Source organism: Sarcophilus harrisii, chromosome 4 (genome assembly GCF_902635505.1).
Source record: "Sarcophilus harrisii chromosome 4, mSarHar1.11, whole genome shotgun sequence".
In the NCBI taxonomy this organism is placed as follows: domain Eukaryota; kingdom Metazoa; phylum Chordata; class Mammalia; order Dasyuromorphia; family Dasyuridae; genus Sarcophilus; species Sarcophilus harrisii.
The window spans coordinates 15,411,984-15,436,055 of record NC_045429.1 but is presented as its reverse complement, the minus strand read 5'-3'; the positions used below and the strand labels follow the sequence as shown (position 1 = coordinate 15,436,055).

The window sequence follows — 24,072 nt, the reverse complement described above, 5'->3', positions numbered from 1 at the left end:
TCTAGGAACTGGAATTCTAATAAGTAAAAAGACTTCAAAAAGTCATTCTTTCCTTAGAGAAGCTTACCTCCTATTGGAAGAGACTTCATATGTATATTTAATTATATACAAAAGAAATATAGGAAATTTTTTTGAGCTGGAGGGCACAAGTAGCTGGTGAGGAGGAGGTGTGTTGTACAGGAAAGACTCAGCAAAAAAGGGGTCTTAGGCAGACACCTCTGACAAAGGTATATTTTTAAAGTTCTGCTTTTACCATTATAATACTGCCCTACTCAAGATATTTTGGTAGTTGCCTATTGACCTTTCAGATAAAATGCATACTCCTCTGCTTGGCATTTTAATGGCCTCCTCATTCTGGCTCCAGCCTGACTTTCAAGGCTTATTTCATATTATTCCCATCATGCACTTCAACCCAACCCAACCCAATTGTCATTCCCTGACAGTACATTCCATGTACTGTCTCTATCCCTTGACACGAGCTGCCTCAATGTTTCCTACATGTTCTCTTCTTCCTTCTATCTCTTAGAATCCCTCCCTCTCTTGAAGTCTCAGCTTAGATGTGCCCTTCTCTTTAAAGCTCTGACATATCCTCTTCTAAGTGTTAGTTCTTTCCCTCCATTTGTTTTGAAGATATATTACATTTACTTATTTTATATAACACATTATTTATTATATAACACACACACACACACACACACACATATATATATATATATATATATATATATATATATGTAGTTTCCATTTGTCATATAACACCCCTTCCCCAATAGAATGTAAGATCATTCAAGGTAAAAACGGTCTTATCATTATATCCCTAGAGCTCAGAAGTGCTTGTAACAGTAGTAGATTCTTAATTATTCTTGAAATGAGTAGAATTGAATTATTTCCCATTTTACAGATGAGGAAAATGAGGTTGAAAGAGGTGAAGGGACCTGCCCAATATAAGATTGGTAAAATAATAGTCTTGGAGGTGGATGGGATTAGATTATAGCCTCTCCAGCTTCCAGTCCTGAATTTTTTTAATGTCCTGAGGCAAAAACAAAAGAAAACAAACGAAGGAACAAACAAAAACCCACCATTCTTGAGCCCCTCTTCCTACTTACAGAGTCGGGTACTGTGGAGCCTGGTTCATCGGGGCTTGATGAGCCAAACTTTCCCCTTCTCTTGCACTTCTTCTGGCTGGCTGCCTACTTCTGGACCATTGCAGAACTCACCCTCAGACCCATTGATTTGTTCTTGGATGACATCTCAGTAATTCAGCACGTGAGAAATTGCATCTCTTGTCTCAAGTGAAATTTCAGAATGAGGTTTCTATCCTCCTTCCCCTTTCCTCATGGTCAACAGTAACTCTGTGCTTGAGAAATAGAAAGTGCTTAATTAATGTTCCCTGAATTGAATTGAACTAATCAGTTGAATTGAAATAGGGGCACCATTTCCCCCAGGAGGGATCTGCAGAACACAGCCTTTGATGGAACCACACTTGTAGAAGGTGTTGTGGTGTTGGCTGAGAAAGATTGTTGTATTACTAAGTCCTCCTTCTGTCCAAGCTCCACTTTGTGATTCTTGTACAGACTCGGTCTTCCTGATAGGTGAACTCCTTGAAGGCAAGACTGTTTTTTCTTTTTCTTTGTAGTATGATAAAAGTTTAAGAAATAAATGCTCCTTGCTGGATTGTTGATTGACTGACAGAGTGGAGTTAGTAGAAGGGGAGTTGACCTCAGAGTCCAGAAGATCCCAGATGAGCCCCCCCACCTCCCTCTGAGACATCCCAGCTGTGTCACCCCAGGCAAGGTGAGATTTAACTTCTCCTTGTCCAGAGGGACTCTCAGAGTAGGAATTAGCATGTCAGAGATGCTGAGCCAGTGAACATCTGCTTAGGTAGAGCTAATTTATTCAAAGCCTATTTGAATGAAATAATGGGTTTGGACCAAAGAACAAAGCAATTTTTTGCAGCTGTGATTTTATTTATGTAGGTAACTATCAGCGAGAAAAGTCTTTGCCCCTATCTGGGTCCCCAAGGAAAGTCTTTGCCCCTAACTGAGTCCCCAAGGACTCTGCAGATGCCCCCCTCCCATTTACCCTCTCTTTGCCCCACCCTCCAACTTCTTTTTGTTTCTGATGTTTCACTATTAGACTATAAGCCCCCTGAGGGCAAGGGACCATCTTTGTGTTTGAATGTTTCACTGCAGCTCTTAGGGCAAGAAGCGGGTGATGGAAAAGTATTTATTGGGTGACTGACTCCATTTGCCATAGAAAAAATTGAGCTAAGTCCCTGAAACCAGCCCCTCCTTCAGGCAGTTTACTTTGCAGGAAGAGAGAGGACCAGACAATTGAGTCACCAATTCTGCCTTTCTGATCATTTAGATTTTTGAGAGCTTGCTGAGAGGCAGGAGCTGCTTCTGCCTTTCTTTATCTACGTGCCACATAGTAGGTGCCTACTAAATGTTTATTGACCTGTGACTGGCAGACCTTTGTCTCTCCAGGTGCTTGTTTATGGGACTCACCTGGCTTTTTCTAGTGGGAACTGAAGTATCTGAAGTCGAGCTGAGAGCCATCCTTTGTCCAGAGGCAGGAAATATAGACCATCATCTCCCATAAAAATGTCCGTCGCTGTTGTTGTTATTATTATCATGTCAGGACCAAATGGCTCCCGGGAGAGCGGTACTCAAGCATCATTGAGAAAGAGCGCCTTGCTGTGAAATGGGCGTTAGGAGTCTTATGATATTATCTTCCTGGTAATGAATTTGCCTCTCCGACAGATCATTATGCCCTTCTGGAGCTCAACCGGATGGAGGATGAGTCTACTAAGGCAACCTGGGAGTCAGGATTTATTGTCTTTAAAAATTTAAACTGCAAGTAAGCAACAATAGCTTAGAATAAGTCTCTAAGTGTTGCAGAAAGAGAAAAAAAAATGGCATGTGCATTTCCTTCCAGGAACTAGCAATCAGAAGATGAGAGCTGGAGAGCTGGAAGGAATCTCAGTGGCTCTCTAGTCCCACTCCCTCTTTCTACAGATAAGGAAACTGAGTCTTGGTGAGGCTGAGTATATTGTTCAGGGCCATACAGTTGGTAATGTAACCAGAATGGAATTTGAACCCAGGCCTTTCTGACTACAAATCTTCCACTGTGCTTTGTTATTTCTCCTTTCTAAAGAAAATCACAATGAAGAGGGGGGAGAAGAAGGAGGAGGAGAAGGAGAAGGAGGAGGAGGAGAAGGAGGAGAAGGAGGAAGAAATCACATGTCCTTTGTTCTACATAGCATGGATGTCTCATGTTCATCTCAATTTCATCTCAGTCCATCTCAATAATATCTTTAAGTTTTAGAGAAATACAAGTTCAAAAAAAATGCGAAAAGTGCTATTGCCTTCCTTGTTTCTCTAGGACACTATCATCCTGGCTTCTCTGCTTGGTTGAAGTCAGAAGGACCTGAGTTCAAATGCAGCTTTAGATACTCTGATCTGGAGCAAGGCAGCCTCTCCTCGCCTCAGTTTCCTCATCTGTAAAATAAGATGTCCATTTCAACTCTAAGTCTCTGGTGCTCAGTCCCTCACCTCCTTCTGTCTCCCTCTGTCTCTCCCACCTCCCTCTGAGGCATCGTGCTCCAGGAGCAATGGGGAGCCTGGCTCCCCGAGGCCTTCATCCCGGAACTTCGCCCGGCCCCAGCCCGGCCTCTCGCGGCCTGGCCAGTGGAAGCTTGAGTTCCTGGCTGGGGCCTCTCTTGCTTCCTGCTCTTGGTGAGGATGGATTTTGCAGAGGTTTGGCTTCTAAACCCTCAATGGCTCAGGGGATTCTGAAAGCAGACCACCCCCCCGCCGCCCCAGAAAGGCCAAAGCTCCTTGTTCTTCGGCCTCCCCTGGAAGGCCCACACATCAAAGGGCAGCCAGAGCCAAGGCCCGCTCGGTTCCCTGGGAGCCCCAGTGTGTGTGCAGACGCCTTTGTTCCAAGGGAGCGAGACGGGAGTACAGGACTGGGGCTTTTTCAGTCAAGTTAGCCCCAGCTGGAGGGCCTCAGTCAAGGCCCATAATACATCTCTCAGGTGAAATCCTTGTCCCTTTGTGTGGTGGAGAGCCTCTGAGTGGGTCGGGCCGGTGGCCACATTCTCTGGTCTTGCAGCTGTGGTCAGGCTGAAAAGAAAGGATTGCTCGGCTGTATTGTGTGGGGGAACACAGAATCTGGAGTCAGAAATAGCCGCAAGGCTGCAAAACATTCTACTAAACCCAGGGAGGATCTCGGTCCACCAGAGGCCCACCCAGCCAAGCTGCTCAGTTTGGATGCGTCATGGCCTCCGTCTCTGACTCAGTTTCCTTATCTGTAAAATGAAACAATTGCTTGGGAGTTCTCAGCCTGGGTGGGATCCATGACCTTGTTGTTTTTGAAATTTTGATAATTTTATTTTAGGCGATTGGTTCCTTTGGCAGCAAAGAGGCACAGTGGATACCAGACTGGGCCTGAACTCAAATCCAGACTCAGATGCTTATTATTAATATTATTATTATTATTTGTAACTCTGGCCAAGTCATCTAACCTCCCTCAGCCTCATGGGGGCAAGAATTGTACCTACCTCCCAGAACTGTTATAAGGATTCAATGATATCACTTATGATCACAGTGCTTTGCAGACCTCAAGGGCTTCTATTCACTTGCATTTTATTTTTTAATTTATTTATTTTAATACACATTGCTTTATGAATCATATTGGGAGAGAAAAATCAGAACAAAACATTTCCATTTTATTTTATGCATTTAAAACCATTATTTGGAGAAGCAATCTGTAAATCTCTCCAGACTGAGCAAGTCCCTTCCCCCCATCCCACATGATCCTTGGGGGCTCTCCCAGCTTTAAATTTTGTGATCTTCAAAATGTGACCAGTTAACTGATTGTCAAACAAGTATTTCTGAAGCACTTACTGTGTGCCAGGCTATAGCAATACAAAGAGAACTAAAAAAAACCCTTCCCTCAGGAAGGTTATATTCCTTTAGACCTCCACATGAGCATTCAAAGCAGATACAACAAAACGGAAGTGGGAAAGACACACTGGTCACTGGAGAGGGGAAGAGCTCAAGATTGCTTTTAAGCAAAGGAGGTCTGATGGGGGCTGAGAGAGACGGCAGACAGATGTTGTTGGATGGAATGGAAGGAAATTTAGAGTATTTAAGGAAGTAGTTTAAGGAAGAAGAGCCCACCTAAGGTTCTGAATAGAGATAGAGAAGGACACTTTCCTCTGAGACCATTAGAGAAGGATACACAGAGGAAACAGGGCTTGGGCCAAGCCTGGAAGAAAGTCCAAGACTCTTAAGTGTGGAGATATTATCATAAAATCCAAGAAATAGCAAGTCATTCTAATTGACTGTGAAGAATATCAAAGCAAGCTGGAAAAGTAGATTGGAGCCCCTTTGTTTAAATCCCTGAATATTTTATTGCATATTAACTTTCTCATCAGAATATAAACTTCTTGAGATCAGGGAGAACCTCTTACTTTTTTTTTTTTTTTTTGTATCCCCAGCCTATAGTAAGGGCTTAATAAATGCTTCTGATTTTTTGATTGTTGATTGAGTAGGTTTTTTATTGTAGGGACAAAAGAGATCCAGGAATCCTTTTGATCAGGGGAGTAGCCAGGTTAAGCCTGATCTTTTAAAATTATTTTAGCTGCTTCAGGAAGAAATAGAGAGTAGAGAAAGGGAGGGATTTGAGAATAATAACAGTAATAATAGTAATAATAATAATAATAATAATAATAATAATAAACTAGTACTTCTATGTAACCTATAGCAAAAGAAATAGATGACTTTACCATTATGATAAATTCTGTCTTTATAATGATGGCACATTGAATCATCTGTTTCCACCTCATAGATTAGGTGATTTCAAGATTGCAGATACCATTTTTTAAAATCCTAGGTCAATTGGGTGGCTGTGGGCAGTTTTATTTGGGGGAAGGCATGGGATAGACCAGACCTCACTACTCTAAATCTATAAGCCTGTGACCATTATTTTAATGGGGGCGGGTGGACGACACAGATGATTTCTGTACCATTTAGAAGCTTCCTCCCGACCTGAAAGTCCTTTTCTCGGTAGGGGTTCTTGATGGAGACCTCACGGGTGTGCACCCCAGCGCACGCCCCCCCACTCCCCACATAGAGGCTCCTCTTCTACCCCCTTACCGCATGTGGATATTGGCAGGTTTATGGATTGCTGAGCTCAGGGGGCTCTCCTTGGAGAGGAGGAGGGCAGGCCGGCCCTGGTGAGCCACCTTTGGCATCTACTCCTGGAGAAATGACAGATAGTCAATAAATAACCCCGTGGCCCAGAGAAGAGCTGACAGGGGAGAAGGAACTGACCTGATTCTCAACGAACCGACTCCCGGGTTTGAATCTGGGGCAGGTTGTAAAGATGTTGAAAGGTGTTTCTCCGGCTTCTCTTAGCATCCCTTGTGTTTCTGGCAGAACAGGGAGTCTTCCACCCGCCCACAGCTTTGCTCCAGTGGGCCAGAGCGGATGGCGATTTCAGGTGGGACTTAGTCGTTTCATTTCGTATTTTTGGTGTCTCTTTCAGACGCCAGAATCTTCACAAACAATGGAATCCACAATTCATCCTTTTTCATTCTTTTCCATTTGACATAACTGAGTGAGATAAAAATCAAATGATCTTTCATTCATTCATTGAACAAGTTGTTCTTGAGCTATTGTATCATAAGGAGCCCTAGATGCCATTGGGAATACAAAATTAAGTACACAATCCCGGCCCTCGTGGTATTTACAGTCAAGAAGATTCAACCTGTCTTTACTCTCACCTACTGGAGCTCCTGAAGACCAAGAAAATGGTCTAGCCCTCACATGAAGAGTGTAGAAAGACTCATCTTAAATTCTGGGAATAAAAATACAGCCAATCAAGCCCATTCCCTTCCCTCAAGGAGCTTGTGTCGAAGCCCTTGTATCTGGATGTAGAAAAAGAGCAATATATACATGACAGGGAATGTAGTTGGCCAGAAAGTGGTGGGCAAAGCCAGTTTGGAGCCACTCTTCTTTTTGGCCAGTCTCCTGCTTCCTGGCTTCCAAGAATCCCCATAATAGCTAGGGCAATATGACAATAGGTTCTTCTTGCCTCCATGAACCTTATGAGGGCAGGAATTGGGTTTCAGTTTTCTTTCCAGTGGCATACAGCGCAAGGTTTCACATGGAGTAATTGGTTCCAGAGTATTTGGTTTTGTTCCCCACTAATGCTCTTATCTCAGATAATTTTGTGTAATTGTGTTTTATCCTAAGCTTTCTTTTCCTCTCCCACCCAGCAAAGTGGGTGCATAATAAGTAATTGCTGACAACTCTATAAATATTTGTTTAATGAGAGAATGTTTCGTATTTATTTAATGAGAGAATGTTAGAATTGGAAGACTTACCTTCAGCTCAAATATTAGAAGGGATCTGAAAGTTGGAGACCATTTTAATTAAAACCCTCAATTTTTCTTTTTTTAAAATGCCTTTTAAATGTTGTAAATTTTTCTCTTAATGTCCATTTTATTTTGAACTTAGCAAACAGTAAATAAAATGAACATTTATTTCTACATACATTTTAGGGGGAAAAAAAAAGAAATGATTGCACGTGAAACCAGAGAATTTCCATTATATACAACTTGCTTTTCTTTTAAAGTATTTAATGAATTCAACATTTAACTTTCAAAGCTGTCCTGCTTTTGTTCTGTTCTCTCATTTGAAAAAAATCCCAGCTTTCCCCCTCTTTTCTTCACTTCTACAACCTCATTGGGGAAGAAAAGAAAAGAAAAGAAAAATCTCTTGTAACAAAATGTATTATCAAGCAAAACAATTTCTCAAGTTGGCCAAGTCTAAAAAAACGGATCTTGTTTTGCAATTTTTAATCCATTACCTTTCTGTCAGGAAGTGACTCCATATTTTACCAGAGACACAAGGAGATGAAGTTAATTATCCAAGTGTCAACGTACTTTCTTCTAATTTTTTTTTAAATTAAGAAACATTTTATTTTATTAAGAAACATTTATTTTTCCCTTCCTCCAACTCTCCCTATGGGGAAAAAAAAATAAAGAAAAGCATAAATTTTGTAACCAATAAGCACAGTTAAACAGAACTGTGTCCAAAAACATGTGTCTCGTTCTGCATGTTTAGTCCGTTACCTCTCTGAGAGGAGGTAGGGAGCATTTTTCTTTGGGAATACCTTGGAATCACGGTTGGCCATTTTGTTGTTCAGAGACCTTAAGCCTTTCAGTGTTGTGCCTTTTTACAGTGCTATTCTTTATTCTATTTCTTCTTTCTATAGTTAATTCAGTGTATGTTTAAATATATTCCTGTTGCCTTCCTGATATAATGTCACTATTTCTTATAGCACAATAGTATTTCCTTGCATTTGTACACCATATTATGTTTAGTTATTCCCCAGTGGATGGGCACATCCTCAGTTTCCAATTCTTTTAACACCAAAAAAGGAACAACTGTAGAAATTTTGTACATTTTTAGTTCTTTTCCTTTTTTTTCTTTGATTTTGGGGTGTAGGCCTAGCAGTACTGTACCTATTTGTATTTATTCTTCTCTTTATTTGATGTATGTTTACTTATATATTTCTTATATTCCCGGTACTATGGTAGCTGCCTTTGATTATTATTTCATCCTCTCTATTTGTATCCTCAGCCCCTAGCACAGGCCTAGTACAGAGTAGGTGCTTAATGAACTTTTGTTGATTAATTGATCATGCAGCTATTTCGTGGCCCATTCCGCTGTTAGGTTAGGATGTCAGGCAGTGCATGAGAGCATCTAGGCCAAAGGGAAAAAGCAAGAAATAGGAGGTCTGTGGTGATCTTTCAGTAATGTGTCCTAGTGTTGGCTTTGGAGTAAAGGAAATATTATGAGACATCATAAGAAAAACAGCTGCCATGGTACTTTCAGGTTTGGAAAGGGCTTTCCAGACATTATCTCATGTGAGCTTCATAACAGTTCCATGAGGTGCCTTTCATGGGTATTATTGTCATCCCCATTTTAGAGATGAAACAGCTGAGGCTTAGCAAAGTGTCCGGTCCTTAGCTAGCAAGTGGCAGGGGTAGGATTTGAAATCAGATTTTCCTAACCCTCTACCCGGCACCATAGCCACCATACCATACTTCCTTAAATCCAAAATCGATAGCTGATTAATAGAAAATGCCACCATAGCTATCAAAAGGTGGAGCTTTTTTTTGGAAAGATCCTTAGATTGGGGGATCCAAAGAAGAAAGTTCTAATTTGCCTCCTGCCTCAGATTCTCTGTGTGATTTTGGATGAGCCGTTTCCTGTCCCTCACCCTTCACTATAAATAATTTCTGAACTCATGGTTAGCTTAGCCCGACAGCGATTCTCTAAATCTTAGGGTGTGTTTGACTTTAAGGAACACACGTGTACAAAAACCTGAACTTACAAAACAGACAAATTATAGGTTGATTTGTTTTACAAAAGATCTTTTATCATTCCCAGGGATTCTCCAAGGGGTCCTTTAAATACTCAGTTCCCCCAGTGCATCCAGGATATAACTGGATTGACAGAAATTGGATTTATATACACCCTTCACACACTATCACCGCTCCTAGGCAGAGGAGCCCGGCAATTTCTAATGATATTCCACCTATTTTTAGCATCTAGACAGAATTCAAGTTCTGAAAGCCATAACCAATTTAAGACACCTCAAATTCTGTTACCTGTAATGCTGGGTACTATTAATATTTAAGTTCTACATGATACCTTTACAAATAGATTTTTCCCACCAAGGAAAATTCAGGGGTATTTGGGGGACATGATAGCTGGTTCAAGTCCTGTCATAGTTCAAGTTCAAGTTCAAAGCCTGTCATGTACATGAGGGTTTAGACGGATTCTCTTTGGCTGCAAAGGAAAGGAATAGCAGGAATGGGTGGATGTCACAGGGAAGCTCATATCTGCTGATATGTGGAAATGCTTTGCAAATATTAGAAGGGTCCACTTTCCAAAGAAATGGAAACAAAGTAAATGTCCATGACTGGAAAAATGGCTAGACAAGTTGTGAAACATGAACACAACAGGATATCACTGAAGAATTCAGAGAAACATGAAAAGACTTATATAATGTGAGGCAAGCAAAGTAAGCAGAACCAGGAAACCAATGTATACAATGACTACAACATTGTAAATGGAAAGAATAGCAACAACAAAATAACTGAACACCGTGGAGTTATAACAACCAGGTGGGGTCTTGGAGAAGAGATGAAAAAGTTTATTTCTCTTCCCTTCTTTGTAGAGGTTGGGATGGGTGAGGTGGGAATCTATATTACCTTTGCTATTAGACTCAGTTGGTGTTTTTGTTAGTTTGACTGAACTGATTTTCCTCTTTTTATTCTACTCTCTGGGAAAGAGAGAAGACAGGGATATATACTAAGAAATAAGAGTTATGTAAAAACAAAAGATAAAAACAAAAACCATTTAATTAGAACCTCTTCCAAATGAAGTACTGAGGGGATGGATTCATCATCACAGATCTTGAGGTGAACCTGAATGAGTAACCAGGCAACCAACTGATTGGACAAACATGTACCACGCACCAGTTATTATGCTAAGCGTTTTGGATGAAGAAAAAGACAAAAACATTATCTTCTCTCCCATGGAGCTCCCATTCTAATGCAGAGACAACATGCAAATTAAAGGTACATACAAGATTTCTAGAAAGTAGATGAAAGGCAACCCTATGGGTAGCTGGGATAAAGCTCATTTTTGTCCTCATGGGGAAGTTTCCATGCAGTGACCATTGACACCCCAATGTTAAGACAAATTCAGTCCTGGAAGTCCAAGTACTTACTTGGTTGCAAGCTGACACCTGGAGGGAATGGCTCAGCAATGCCCTAGCTTCAGTGGAAATTAGGTCAGCTTTCTGGAACACTTCTCCAGTATCCCTGTCACCAGCAGAAACCCTTCCTGAGGGAGGAGCAACCGAGCCCAGAGTCAGGACCTCTTCTGCCCAGTGTGTCAAGGACACCCCCAGAAAGCAGTGGTTTTTGACTAAGGAAGCTTCCATGGCACTGAAATTTGAAGTTCTTGGGGTTCTATCTCTAACTATGGGGTTCTATCTTTAACGATGAGAAAAACCTCAGAGATCTCTGAACCAGCTTCCCCATTTTATAGATGAAAACTTGTACCCAAGAAACATGAAGAGATTTGCTTAGGATCACACAGGTACTTGAGCCCATGTCATAAGACCATAATAAGTTTAGGAAGGAAAGGACCTTCAAGGTCATCCTGTTAGTTTACAACTGAGAAAAGTGAGCCCAGCAGGATTGGAACTTCCCCCCGTGTCTTTTACACCTAAGGGAGAACCACTGGTCCATTGACCAAGAGATTACTAATTTGTCAATAAAACTGAAGCAGTTAGCTAGTGCCAAAACAGTGGAGAACGAATCTGTAAGCAGAAAGCGATAGGCTAAAAACCAAGACAAATGAAATGCGCCATCTTTTATGAGATTTTCAGCAATCCTATGGTGAGTTCCTAATTTTGTGAGAAATCTAATGTGGAGAATTTGAGAGAAAAAAATTAGAAATTTGGGAGATTGAGAGAAAAAAAAATCAATTAATGAATTCATGAACTTCATAAATCAGCCAGATCTCGTGTCTTTGAATGAAAAAAAAAAAAAAAAGGTTTAATACAATTGAAATAGTATTGTCATTGAATTAAGGAGACAACAGAAATCGGTGTCACCTTTTAACTGCCATGGTATGGATGACTGCCCTTTGACCCTGGGAGATTATGGGGGTTCAAATTCTGGCTCTGCTACTTATTGTGACTTTAGATAGATGCCTTTTAACTTCTCTGTCTAATTCTGTAAAATGAAGGATGACCTTCTAGCTCTAGATCTCATATCCTTGGACCCCTTTTCTCATGTTTATTTGAAAATTAAATATGCACATACATCTATCCATTTAGAAAATGGGCAATTGTGTATGAGTCATTGAATGAAGCAGGGGAGAAATATGGTATGTTGATAGAGTGAATGATAGAAGATGGACAAAATTTGGTTTTTTCCATTTGAAAAGGAAATACGGAGTGGACAGAAAAATTGGGTAGGACTTTGGGTGTGTTTGAATGTTTCAGAGATCTAATTTGCATTCTTGTCTGAGAAAAGTTGCACAGAAAATGTATATTTTCCAGGGCCACATGAGAAATGCAGACATATGGATTTGAAAATCAGACATGCTTGGGATGGAAGGACTTGCTAATGCTGTTGTAGGCTGGAAGGGTTAAAGAAACTTTCATTATCACGCTCTATTAAGCCAAGACCAGGAAACAATTTCGAATCAACACTCGGATCTGGGGAGGGATTGTGGTTCCTTTTGTAGGACGCCTCAGATCTGTGTTCTCTATTCACACATGCTCACTTCCAGCTGTTGTCATTGAAATCCCCCATAATCTCCCAGGGTCAAAGGGCAGTCATCCATGACCATGGCAGTTAAAAGGTGACACCGATTTCTGTTGTCAAATATTGGCCCTTTTCTCTTTCAATCATCCCCATCCGACTTTTTTTTCCTGACAAGAGAGTTCGAGCCTAGAATTGTATTACATGATTTTAGAGTCTTAGAAAGTGTTCATCCATTGTCCTTAACATGACATGACTGATCTAATTCAGCGGTTCTCAAACTTTTTGGTCTCGGGACCCTTTTGCACTCTTAAAAATTATTAAACCCCCCCCCCAAGATCTTTTGTTTACATGGGTTATATCTATCAATATTTACTATATTAGAAATTAAAATAAATAAATGTTAATATACCTATTTATTATCTTAAAAGAATAATAAACCCATTACATGTTAACACAAAAACATATTTTTGTGAAAAATAACTCTATTTTCCAAAACAAAAAAACTTAGTGAGAAGACTGGCATTGTTTTACATATTTTTGCAAATTGGCTTAATAGAAGACAGCTGGGTTCTCCTATCTGCTTCTGCTTTCAATCTGTTGTGATATGTCGTTTTGGTTGAAGTATATGTAGAAAATCCAGCCTTGCGCAGATATGGAGTTGGAAGAGCAAGATGCATTTAATAAGCAAGTCACGTCTTAGTTTTATAATGAAAATAATTTTGACCCTTATGCACCACCACCCCCAAAGGGTTTTGGGCGTCTCCCAGGTACTCGATGGGTCACAACTGATTTAATTCAACCTGTGATATTTCACAAAGATTTTTCTGTTACGTCTTTAAAAACTTTGTGTGAATGACTGCTAGGCAAGCATATTTTTCAGCGATTTGATGGATAGGTTTGGGTACCTAGTGTAGATTTTCTGGAGAAATTTCTTTTTATCTTATAAGCTTAATTTCTCAACTTTCTCTTTCACAGAGGCTCTCTCTTCCTTTAAGAAGCAGCTTAGACATCATTTTCTGCATGCTTTTTCTAATCATGCTAAGTACAAGTCTCCTCCCTCCCAAATACTTTAACCATTTGCTATATGAGTATATCTGTTCACACAGATTTATGCTGCAGAGACTCATATATCTCCTTGTAATCTCTCTCATTAGAATGTAGGCTCCCTGCAAATAGGAACAGTTTCAGTTTTTGTGCTTGTATTTCCAGTTCTTCGTAATATGCCTGGCACATAGTAGGTGTTTTAAAAATACTTCACGATTGATTATACTCTATTGCAATAGGAAGTATTTATTCAATTGACATTTATTAAGAAAGTGGTATGTGTGTGTAAGACACCATGTTCATTACTAATTATAGTTAACAACTACTAATTTTTTAAAGAAAAAACTAGCAGCTATTCTAGCCAATGCTAAGTAGCTGAAAATGCTTTTCTCTCTTTTGGATTTCTAAATCTTAGCCAATTTCATTTGCATTCTGGTAGGGGGAAAAATGAACTTAGACCATGCACCTGGTAATCTGTAATTAATTTTTTTTTGTTATTTGTTTGTTTGTTTCTTTTTAGTATACTCTGTAAACTTGGGAAAATATGGTGTCCATCCTTTTCTGTGGGGGAAGTCACCTGGTTGAGGGGAACTAATATTGGATGGGAACTAAGGGACCTAGGTTTATACTCTGTCCCTTGACTTACTATCTTTGTGACCTCAAATAACTGGACCTATCTGGGATTCAATTTCCTCAAGTATAAAAAATTGAAATGAATTACCACAAAGACATATTACACCATGGGGTTCATTGATCTTCTGATTTTATCTTTGGGATCAGTGGACAAGTCACCTAACTCCTTATCTCAATCTCAGTTTCCTTATCTGTAAAATGGGAGATGGATTTAGACTGGATGACCTTTGAAGAAGGTCCCTTCTAGCGCTAAATCAATGATCTTTGGGATAAGCAGATTTTATATCTCCCCACCCACGTTTATGATGTGTATTTGGTGATGACTCAAAATCAGGGGTTCCTTTAGATTGAAGAAATCAATTACCTGAACTCTAGGTATTTTCCTTTCTACTCATGAATTGCACGGCTCAAATCATAGATCATTTCCAAAAGCTGAACTCTGCTTGTTTCATGGACCAATGAATTTGTGCTGAAAGAGTACAAATAGGGAAAGTAAGATTTTCTTTCTTTGGTTATGTGCCTGACCAGGCAGGGACCTCATAACAGCCAACGTAATGACTGGTTCATGTGAAATAATCAGTTTCCCAAAGAGTCAGAGATGGTAAGTTGCCTTCTTCTTTTTCTGCTTTTCTTCACCTAGGTAGATAAAAATCTACTTATTCATTTCCAAATGAGTCCATCTGCAGAATGGCAGGCTTGTACTTGTCCACTAGAGAACCCCTAATTCAGTGGAAACATGGGAAACAATGAAATTTACTGTAAAATGTTTTTCAATGGGAAAAAAGATTACTTTAAAGCACTTTAATTTCACCAATGTCAATAGTTTTTAATTCTTTCAGTAAGATCCTTTTAGTCTTGCATTAAAAAAAATTAGTTATCATTGACTGTTGTTCTTGTATTATAGTTTTTTCTCCTGCTTCCTTTACCCCCATCCCCTGAAATAATAGTGAAATAAAGGATAACATTAGCAACAATAAATGGCAGTGAATGCAGCATTCTTCACCTATAGCTCCCAACTCACCTCTCCACTGAGAGGAGAAAAGTCTATTTTCTTATCAGTTCTCTGCGACCAAAATTGTTCCTTATGGTTCATCCTTATGTGACTGCCTTTTGAAGTTCTTACTAACATTATTATAGTTATGGTATGTATGTATTGTTTTCTCTTTTCTTCTTTTTTACTCTTTGATTTCTTGGAAATCTTTAAGCTTTTGTTTTTACAACCAAAATACAAAAAAAAAAACTTAGAAAAGCATTTCCATTGAGTTAAGAAATAATCTTTGCCAGTCTGATTATGTGTGTGCTTCCTCTTTAAATTCAGCTTGAGTTTTATTTTTAATTGCATGAATCATTTTTTAATCCCTGAGTCATACTTTTCTCTGAGCTTGGGCCAAATGGAGGTGAGACAGTGCCCTGAAAATAATCCTGGATGTGGAGACAAATAATGGGGTTCAGATTCTTTCTCTGATACTTACAGGGGGACATTGAACAAACTTCTTAATATCCCAGGTCTCAGTTTCCTCTTTTGCTAAACAGGAGGCGCTACTGAATGACCTCAAAGGTTGTTTCCGGCTCAGGGTTAATAAAATCTTGGGTTTTAGTGTATCAAAAGGCAGACCTATTTAAAGTAGAATTTTTAAAAAGATACAATTCCTAATATCTCAAATGAAAGATGAAAAATTAAGGAATATGTGCTGATGTTTTGTCTACTTGGCAAAATTGTTTAAGAAATTAGAATCATAGAGAAGCCATAGGGAGGTCATGATGAAATATCTGGAGGGATAGACCATGGTCTGGATGATTTCCCATTCAGTGGCAGAAGCTGTAAAAGAAATCCTTTGGTCCACTGAAGGAGCCTTGGAGCGGGGTTATGGGAAGACTCAGATGAGAGGTGCACAAGATAAACATCCACGGACAGTTTACGGTCATCATGGTGGGGAGTATACTAATCGTTGATGAGATCTGTGAAAGCCAGAGGTAGTGTGGCTTAGTGGATAGGGATCTGGATAATTAGCTAGTGACTTGCTTCTTTTGCCTCAGTATCTTCATCTATACATAGAAGGGGCCCAATAGTTTCCAAGATTCCTTGTAGCTCTAGATCCATGATCTTATAATTATCAGCAGCAGCCCTGTTTATGTTGACTCATTTGGATAATTCTGGTTTAATCAAATATTCTTCCCTTATTAACATTATGGGTAATAGAAAAATGGGCAAAGACTGGTGGATGTCTTTGGATTCAGGCGACTCCCCCAAACTTTCTCTCTTATACATCTTGATGAGTATAATAGTGAATAGTGTGTCTGGCACTGAGTGGGAATATCCCCTTAAATACATATTATCCGGAAGTCCTACCTTTTCAGCTATGTCTCTTAAAGTCCCTGGCTTCTTTCCAAATTCAGCTAAAAGGCCATCTACTAAGAGAGTTATTCTTGAGTCTCCAGTAGTCAGGGCTCCCTTTTCTCTCCCTCCCATAGTTGGCCAAGTCCCTTCTCCTAAAAGAGTTTCAGTTTCTTCCTCTGAGTAATGGATGTAATAAGTAGCTATACTACCTCCTTTCTAGGGCTGTTGAGAGATGTTATTATTGGTGAATATTTATTGACTAAATGCAGAAAACCTTCAAATAACCTTCTCAGACTGGAAGCCCAACTTGGTGAGCTGCTTGGATCTTGACTCACTCTGTGCATTGTGGTTCACTGCCTTGTCCATCTCCCCCATCCCTTTCCAGGAAGGATGAATTCCTCAAAGGCCCTGTTGCCTCTTGCAGTTATGATGAAGGGTATGGATGAGAAGGGTTCCTTTATTCATTCAACAAACAGTAATTGAGCCTGAGGCACTTTATGGGACACAAAATAGACAGGATGCAGAGGCTGCTCTTGTATTTGGGAGCTGGGATGAGGGATGTGTCCATGGTGCACTCAGGGACAGAAAGGCCATTTATCCTCCTTGACCTCATTTGTTGTATTTTTAAATGGATCAGTTTAGAGCAGATGACTTCTAAAGACCTGAGCAGCCTTTCATCTGTGTAGGAGAAATAGACCAGTTATGCAAAATGCCTCACATAAATGCTTGTTTTGTTATGAGCATTTATGAGAGAAGTAGCTGTTATTATCCTCCCATTTTACAGATGAAAATTTCCATGACTTAGCTAGGGTCACATGGCTAGTAAATATCTGAGGTTAGATTGAACTCGGGTCCTCCCGATTACATGACTGGTGCTCCATTTACCTCCCCAACTAACTGACCCAGAAGAAGGGACCAGATTTATGAATATGTTTTAATTCAATTCTAAAGAATTTATTAAGTCCACTGTATAAAATGCTCAAATTAAAAACCTTTAGGGAGAGCCCAGATCTTCTATAGCTAATAAGTCTGGATATTCCAGGCATCTCCAAACACAAAGTTATACAAATTAGACACACTAATGACAAGTGACATTTTATAAAGATTATCATGGATTACCCTGTGCTCAGTTACTTATAAGGGCCTGTTCCAAACTGTCCAATCAGGAAAAAGAAACAATTAAAAATTGAAATAAACAATTAACAAATGTTACACACACACACACACACACACACACACACATACACACATATGAAAAATCATGTGCTATATATTAGCTTCAGTATTGGAGAAGGCCAAAATGAAATACTCCTGTCTTCAAGGAGTTTACATTCTATTAGTGAATACATCATAATTAAATGCAAAATATATACATGATAAAGGCAAAATAATTTCACCTTGGGGAGGAGAAAAAAGAGGAGCATTGACAACTGGAGAATTCAAGAATGACCTCTCCCAGTAGGTGGCCCTTTAGCTAAATTTAGAAAGAAATCAGAGACTTTAAGAGACAGAGTTGAAAAGGTAGTTTCTCCAGGGTTGAAGATGATTGGAGGTAGAGTAGGGTAGCAATTTTCAAGTCTATGAAATGTTGAACTCTACAAAGCAAGGCTGACCAGTTTTGGAGGCTCCCATGACAACCATTGCATACATTTGGAATGGTTAGAGCTCTGCCATCTTATCAAGGGCCATATTTTTCATTTGGCATTGCTCCTCATTTCTGGTCATATATGTGGAAAATGGAGAGGCAGGTATATATTTATATCAACTGTAGATTTTCTTTTTTGTAATTTCATCTTTATGGAGTACCTCCCACCCACCGATCTGTATCAAGAACCCACTTAGAACTTACTGTTTCAGAATTGGTTATAAGCAGTGAGAAGTTATTAAATGACTTTTTCAGAATCTTGTAATTCTTAGAATTCTCTTTTTACATCAAATTAATCAACTCTTTGTAACACCAGACAGTAGCTCCCCATTACTTCAAAGATCCAATAAAAAATTCCCTCTCCATCAATCAAAAACTATTAAGAGTTTGCTTGTGTGCCAGGTAAAGACAAGTCAAAAACACAGTTCCTGCCTTTAGGGAGTTTCTGTTCTAATATAGGGTTCAACATGGAAAAAAAAATGTGTACATATAATATATAGACAGTGTAGAAGGAAGGCAGCTTAGGCACTGGGGTTGAAGGGAAGGTGGGAAGGTTAGGGACCGAGAAGAGTCTCTTGGGATTGGAGCTGTCATAAAGAACCAAGAGGAGGCAATGGGCAGGTGGGGACATTGCTAGCTCTCTATAAGTAAGGGGTTTTTATCTGGGGGAAGTGGAGAGAGGAAGGGTGTGATTTTGTGCAAATGGCATGGGTCCCGAGTGCAAAATTCTGTTACCATGCTGATCTGCTTGGGTTTTCATGTTCCCAAGTGTTCTTTCTGGCATCAGTAATATTGTGAGGATGGACATGATTGTGGAGAAGGACTTATTCTCCAATAGCAATTGAGCACATCATTTCTATATGCCAAATTTATGTTCTTGTCTATAAAAATGACTTTGTTTCATCCATGCTGTTAGAAGGAAAAAGAAGCCAGAAGATCTAGGTGAAGAGAGAGACAAAGACATAAAGAATCAGGGAGAGATAGAAAGAGATGAGAGACAGAGAGAGAAAAAGACAGAGGCAGAGACAGAAAAAAGCAGGAAGAGACAGCTAAGAGACAGAGACATAAAGAGACAGAGAGGCAGAGATAGAGACAGAGACAGAAAGAAACAGATAAAAAGAGAGATGAGAAACAGAGAGAGAAAGAGAGAAACCAAGAGACAGAGACAGAAAGAAGCAGAGAGAGACAGAAAGAGAAATGAGAGAGACAGAAACAGACAAGAGAAAGAGGCAGAAAGGCGAGAGACACTCAGAGAGAGAGACAGACAGTAAGAAGCAGGGAGAAACAGAGAGATGAGAGAAAGAAAAAGCTGAGAGAGACAGGAAGAGAGATGAGAGACAGAGACAGACAGAGAAAGAGATTGAGATAGAAAGAGAGACACTTAGAGAGAGAAAGAGAGAAAAAGGGAAAGAGGAGGGAGGAAAGAGATTTTTTCCCCTGACCTTTGCACACCTTGCAAGGTTACAAGTCTCTAGGCAAAATCAACTTTTTCCTTTCTTGCCTCTTAAAAAAGTGGCTAGATGTGCAATCCCTGCCTGAAATGAGATTTCACAGCTACAGAATGGCATTTTCCATAATAACAGCTGATATCATCAAGGGTAAAGGAAGCTAGCTGCTTTTACTAAATGCTCATCAAAGAAAATGACTCTTTATATTCTCACCTCTCCAAGAAAGCCCCTTCTTCTCCCTGTCCCCCACCCTCCAGTATGACTGAATCTGGGGTATTGAAATCTCTTCTTTAATTGGGGCGTCATTGAACACGACTTCAGTGAATAAACCAGGGTTTGTTGGGTTTTTTTTTCTGGGGTGGGGGGAGGTTCTGAGTCATTTTAGATTAACTGAAAAAGAATCTCTCTCATTTTCAATCACCTCCCCAAATGCTTTTGAACAGTGGGTTCAGAATTGGGGTGAGAACCAGATCATTTAGCAATCCGACTTTGCCTATACGATATACTTAACCAAAGTATGTGTTTTGCCTGTATTTCTTTGAAGCATTATTCAGAAAGCCAACTGGGTGGGCACTCAGAATATCTAATCAGCCTTCCCACTGAGAAGCTTTTAAATGCTCACCTAAGGTTGGAATTTGGAATTAGTGAAATTTTCCATTTGGGGGAGGAGAAGACAAGCGAGGGCTTTGACTTGTTCTACAATCAAATAGAGCCTCTAGATTGGGGGCTTGTTTCCCAAAAAGGCATTTTTATAATTTATTGTTCCTGAGAATGAAATATTAATCCTCTCAGGTCTTCTGAGCAATTACGGTGGCCACATCTTGGCAGGTCCCGCGCCACTCCTTGGGTTTCATTTTGTTTGCCGGCGTCTTCGTGTTCCCGTTTGCCAGTTGGTCTGTGAATAATAAGCAGAGGGGGCAATCCTGGTTTCCCAGGCACTTGCAGGAGCTTTGGAATCTATAGAGCAGAGGACTTTTCTTCCAGGACATTGTACCCACAGAAAGGAGCCCACCGTGGGCTGTGCCGTATGAATTAGAGACTTCCGCAGACATCACATCTCCCCCTTTCTATCTTTTTAAAGTGACTTTCTGTTTGAAGCTTTTAAAAAAAAGTAATAATAATTATTTTAATTTAAATTAAATAATAATTGAGAAAAGTAGTAGAGCTTGGGATTTCTTTGATATCTATAGAGAAAACTCCTTCTATTAGTGCAAGTTCCCAGCTTCTCTGGAACAGTCTCAAAGAGTCACTGAGATCACCCAGAAGGTCAGTGACTTGACTGGCTAAATCAGCTGGGGCCCGAGATGGGACGTAGATGATAACCAGAGGCAAACAATTGAGCTTAGAGTTGGCAGGATCTGCATTCAAGTCCAATCTTTGACAAACAGTGAATTTGTGAACCTGGACAAGACACTCTCAGTGCTCCAGACATCTCTCTAAAGCTAATTTCTGGAGAAGGGAGTAGAAGGAGCACTCACTACCAGGAAGAACACATTTCTAACCCCTCTCCACCACTAAACAACAAAATAATAAAAAAAAAATAGCTGGTGTTTACATGGCACTTGAAGCTTCTCAGAGTTCTTTAAAAACATTATTTCATTTTCTCCTCCTCACAATCCTGAGAGCTAGCTGCTATTATTATCTCTGCTTTACAGTGAAGAAAACTTACGGCAAAATTGGCCCTCTCCTCATTATGCCCTGCTGCTTCTCAACATCCTTTAGAAATGTTAGTTTTTATTTTTTTAAAAAAATGGATTTATTAAAAACCCAATAATTGCACAGCTCTGAGTGACAGCACTAAAAGGACCTCTCCATCTCTAGTCTACCATGCTCAGAAACTCCATCTCCCGCAGGTCCACCTTAAAATCAGGAATTTCAGAGATTTAAGGCCTTCTAGGGAGAACATGCACTGGCACGCAGGCCGAGAATGTAAACCCCTATGAGCAAGAGCAGGAGATCAGCCCCGGATTTGCAGCCTTCACCGTGAATTTCCTTGCTGTGATGTGGCTCTGGCTTCTCAGTCAAACTCTTAACGTGAATTGTGGCAAAATTCCTTTGTGAGGGCCTGGGGGCTTGGCCACCGGGCAGGCCTTTGCTGGGCCGTGGAGCCAAAACTTAGCTGGAGAAATTCTTCCTTCTCAGCTCCCTTAATCCAAAGGCTGATGCCTCTGGCCCTTACTAAGGAGAGGTCAAAGAAAACTTGCACAACCTGGCTTGTTTGTGGTATGATGCAACTGACTCCGTAGCCCCATGAAATGGAATTGTTGGTTTTAAAAAAGGAAATTACCTGCTTAACTAAAACCCCCCACATACATAACCACAATGGGTTTCCCATAAAATAAGTCTCTGGGTTTTAGATGTGAAAATAGATGAAAATTTTCTTTCCAATTCCAAGAAAATTCTCTCATAAACTCAAAAGGCATCAATGTGGTACAAGTGAACAGAGAGTGGACCTCCGAGACAGGAAGTCCGGACTCTAGGCCCATATCTCACTTTTATGGTGGTTTCCTAACTGCTCAGGCCCAGACAACCCTGAGACGACAGGTTGTAATGAAAGGCGCCGACTGCAGTGATGGAGAGAGCTTCCTCGAGTGGGATTTCCTTATCCTAGTGAGAAGTAAGCACTCCAGGCTCGGTTCTTAGAAGGAAAGCCAACTGTATAAAAAGCAAATCATTCTTTCTTTATTTTTAAAAGCAGGTCTAGGTATAACTCCCCCAAAACATGAAAATTACTTCTGTATTCGGAATTAGGAAATGCTGATTACCTGATGTTTTATTGATGTACACTCTGCTTCTGTCAGTTAGATCTCTCTAGAAAGACACCAGAGCTAACTGTGTAAAACTGTCACTAATCAGCATTTTTTTCAACACCATAATATACCTATTATTCAATTGAGTTTGATGAACACACTCATTAGAATGTAAAAGTTACATTAGAAAAATAGGAAAAAATAACCTTTTCATAACTCTTACTATGGGGAAAGTTCTTAACCAAACAATGGATTGAAAATATTAATAGGGATAAATAAAACAATTTCACTTACATGAAATTTGAACAAGCTTTTGAATCAGTGAATATTAATAACAATCATATTGCTTATAGAATAGGAAGAGAAAATTTTATTGAATATCCCTGATAGAAGTTTGATATCTAAGACATATAGGGAATGGATAGAGATATTTAACATCAAGAACCATTGGCTCAGCTGCCAGAGTTTATGGGGAGGAAAAAACCTAAGAATTGCAAACTATAAATGACCATTTGAAAGAATTAATAGATGTATAAATGAAATTACTCTAATGTGCCATTTGACATCCTGCATATTGGCAAAGGCAACCAAAAATAGGAATGGTCAGTAATGGGGAGGCTGTGGAAAGAAGCCACAGTCCAGTGTTGGCAGAACTGCCAATTGGTCCAATTGTTCTTGAGATCAAAGTGAAATCATAACTATTTATAAATAAATACAAATGACTAAAGTTATTAAACTCTTCATGCATTTTGGCTTTACCTTGAAGACATAGAAATAGAAAAATCTAGTTTATACAAGTATTAGTGCAGTATTTCTCTGGGTAAAGAAAGGGAACCAAAATGCCAGAGAATGTAGTGTGGGGGATAGGAGAGAGGGAAAGCTATGATCCAGACTTACAGTGGATTTTTATTTGCAGGGAGATGGGAATGGGAGTTACTAGAGAATCAAGTGAAGACTTTTTTGAACTGATACAAAGTAAAATAAGAAGCCAGAGAAAAAGATACACAGTGAGATGCAGTGATGTCAAGGAAAAACGACTGAAAGGAAGCTAAAATCTGAATAACCTTAAAATCAGGGATAGTGGCAGAGAAAAGACGATAAAACGTATTCTATCCTTCTTATGGTGGAAAGGCAGAGGATGGGGATGCACTATTGTACAGACATCAGCTAGGTTCATTCTATTGGGTAATTTTGCTGTTTTTTCCTTATTTCAGAGGTGGGTTCAATACAGAAGGGGAGGCAGCTTTTTTCCTCTCCCAAATGATTGAGATTCAAAGATAAAAGGTATCAATTAAATATATTAAAGCTAATTAAGTGCCAACTCCATCCCATGCACTGATCCAATTTTTTAAAATAGCCTTGGACTCAAGAACTTTATATTATATGTGGGCATCTTGCATCTAATTACCCTGAAAAAATACCTGCTGCTTCTCCCATAGAGAAATGGTGATTTTTATGTTTCTTTTAAGACTCTTAGTAATCTTTCCTCTGACCTTGAGTTTAAAAATGGCCACCGAAGATGACCTTGCAGGGGTGTATGTAACTGGTAACGTATTCCTCGGGTGTGAGAGAGAGATAGAATCCCAGTACTTTTAGATCAGATCCCATTTTGAGTTTGCAATTCAGCATCTCACACATTCTCTTGCCATTCAAAACCTTTTTTTATTTTATTCCTAACATGAAGTGAGATAACAGATATGCTATAGGAAATTAGGAAACTCAAAGTCTAGAGCAGATACAGTAAAATATACGTGTGTGTGTGTGTGTGTGTGTGTGTGTGTGTGTGTGTAGGGAATAATTTATTTAACAAAAAATGATCAAGAAGCTAGTTACTACTGAAAAAA

General features: G+C 39.6%; 1 protein-coding gene across 7 annotated transcripts in view; it reads left to right on the top strand.

Annotated features, from left to right (window-relative positions):
• NFIA (nuclear factor I A) overlaps nucleotides 1-24,072 on the top strand; it is a 429,987-nt gene that overhangs the window by 266,685 nt on the left and 139,230 nt on the right. The gene's annotated exons all lie outside the window — the stretch shown is intronic.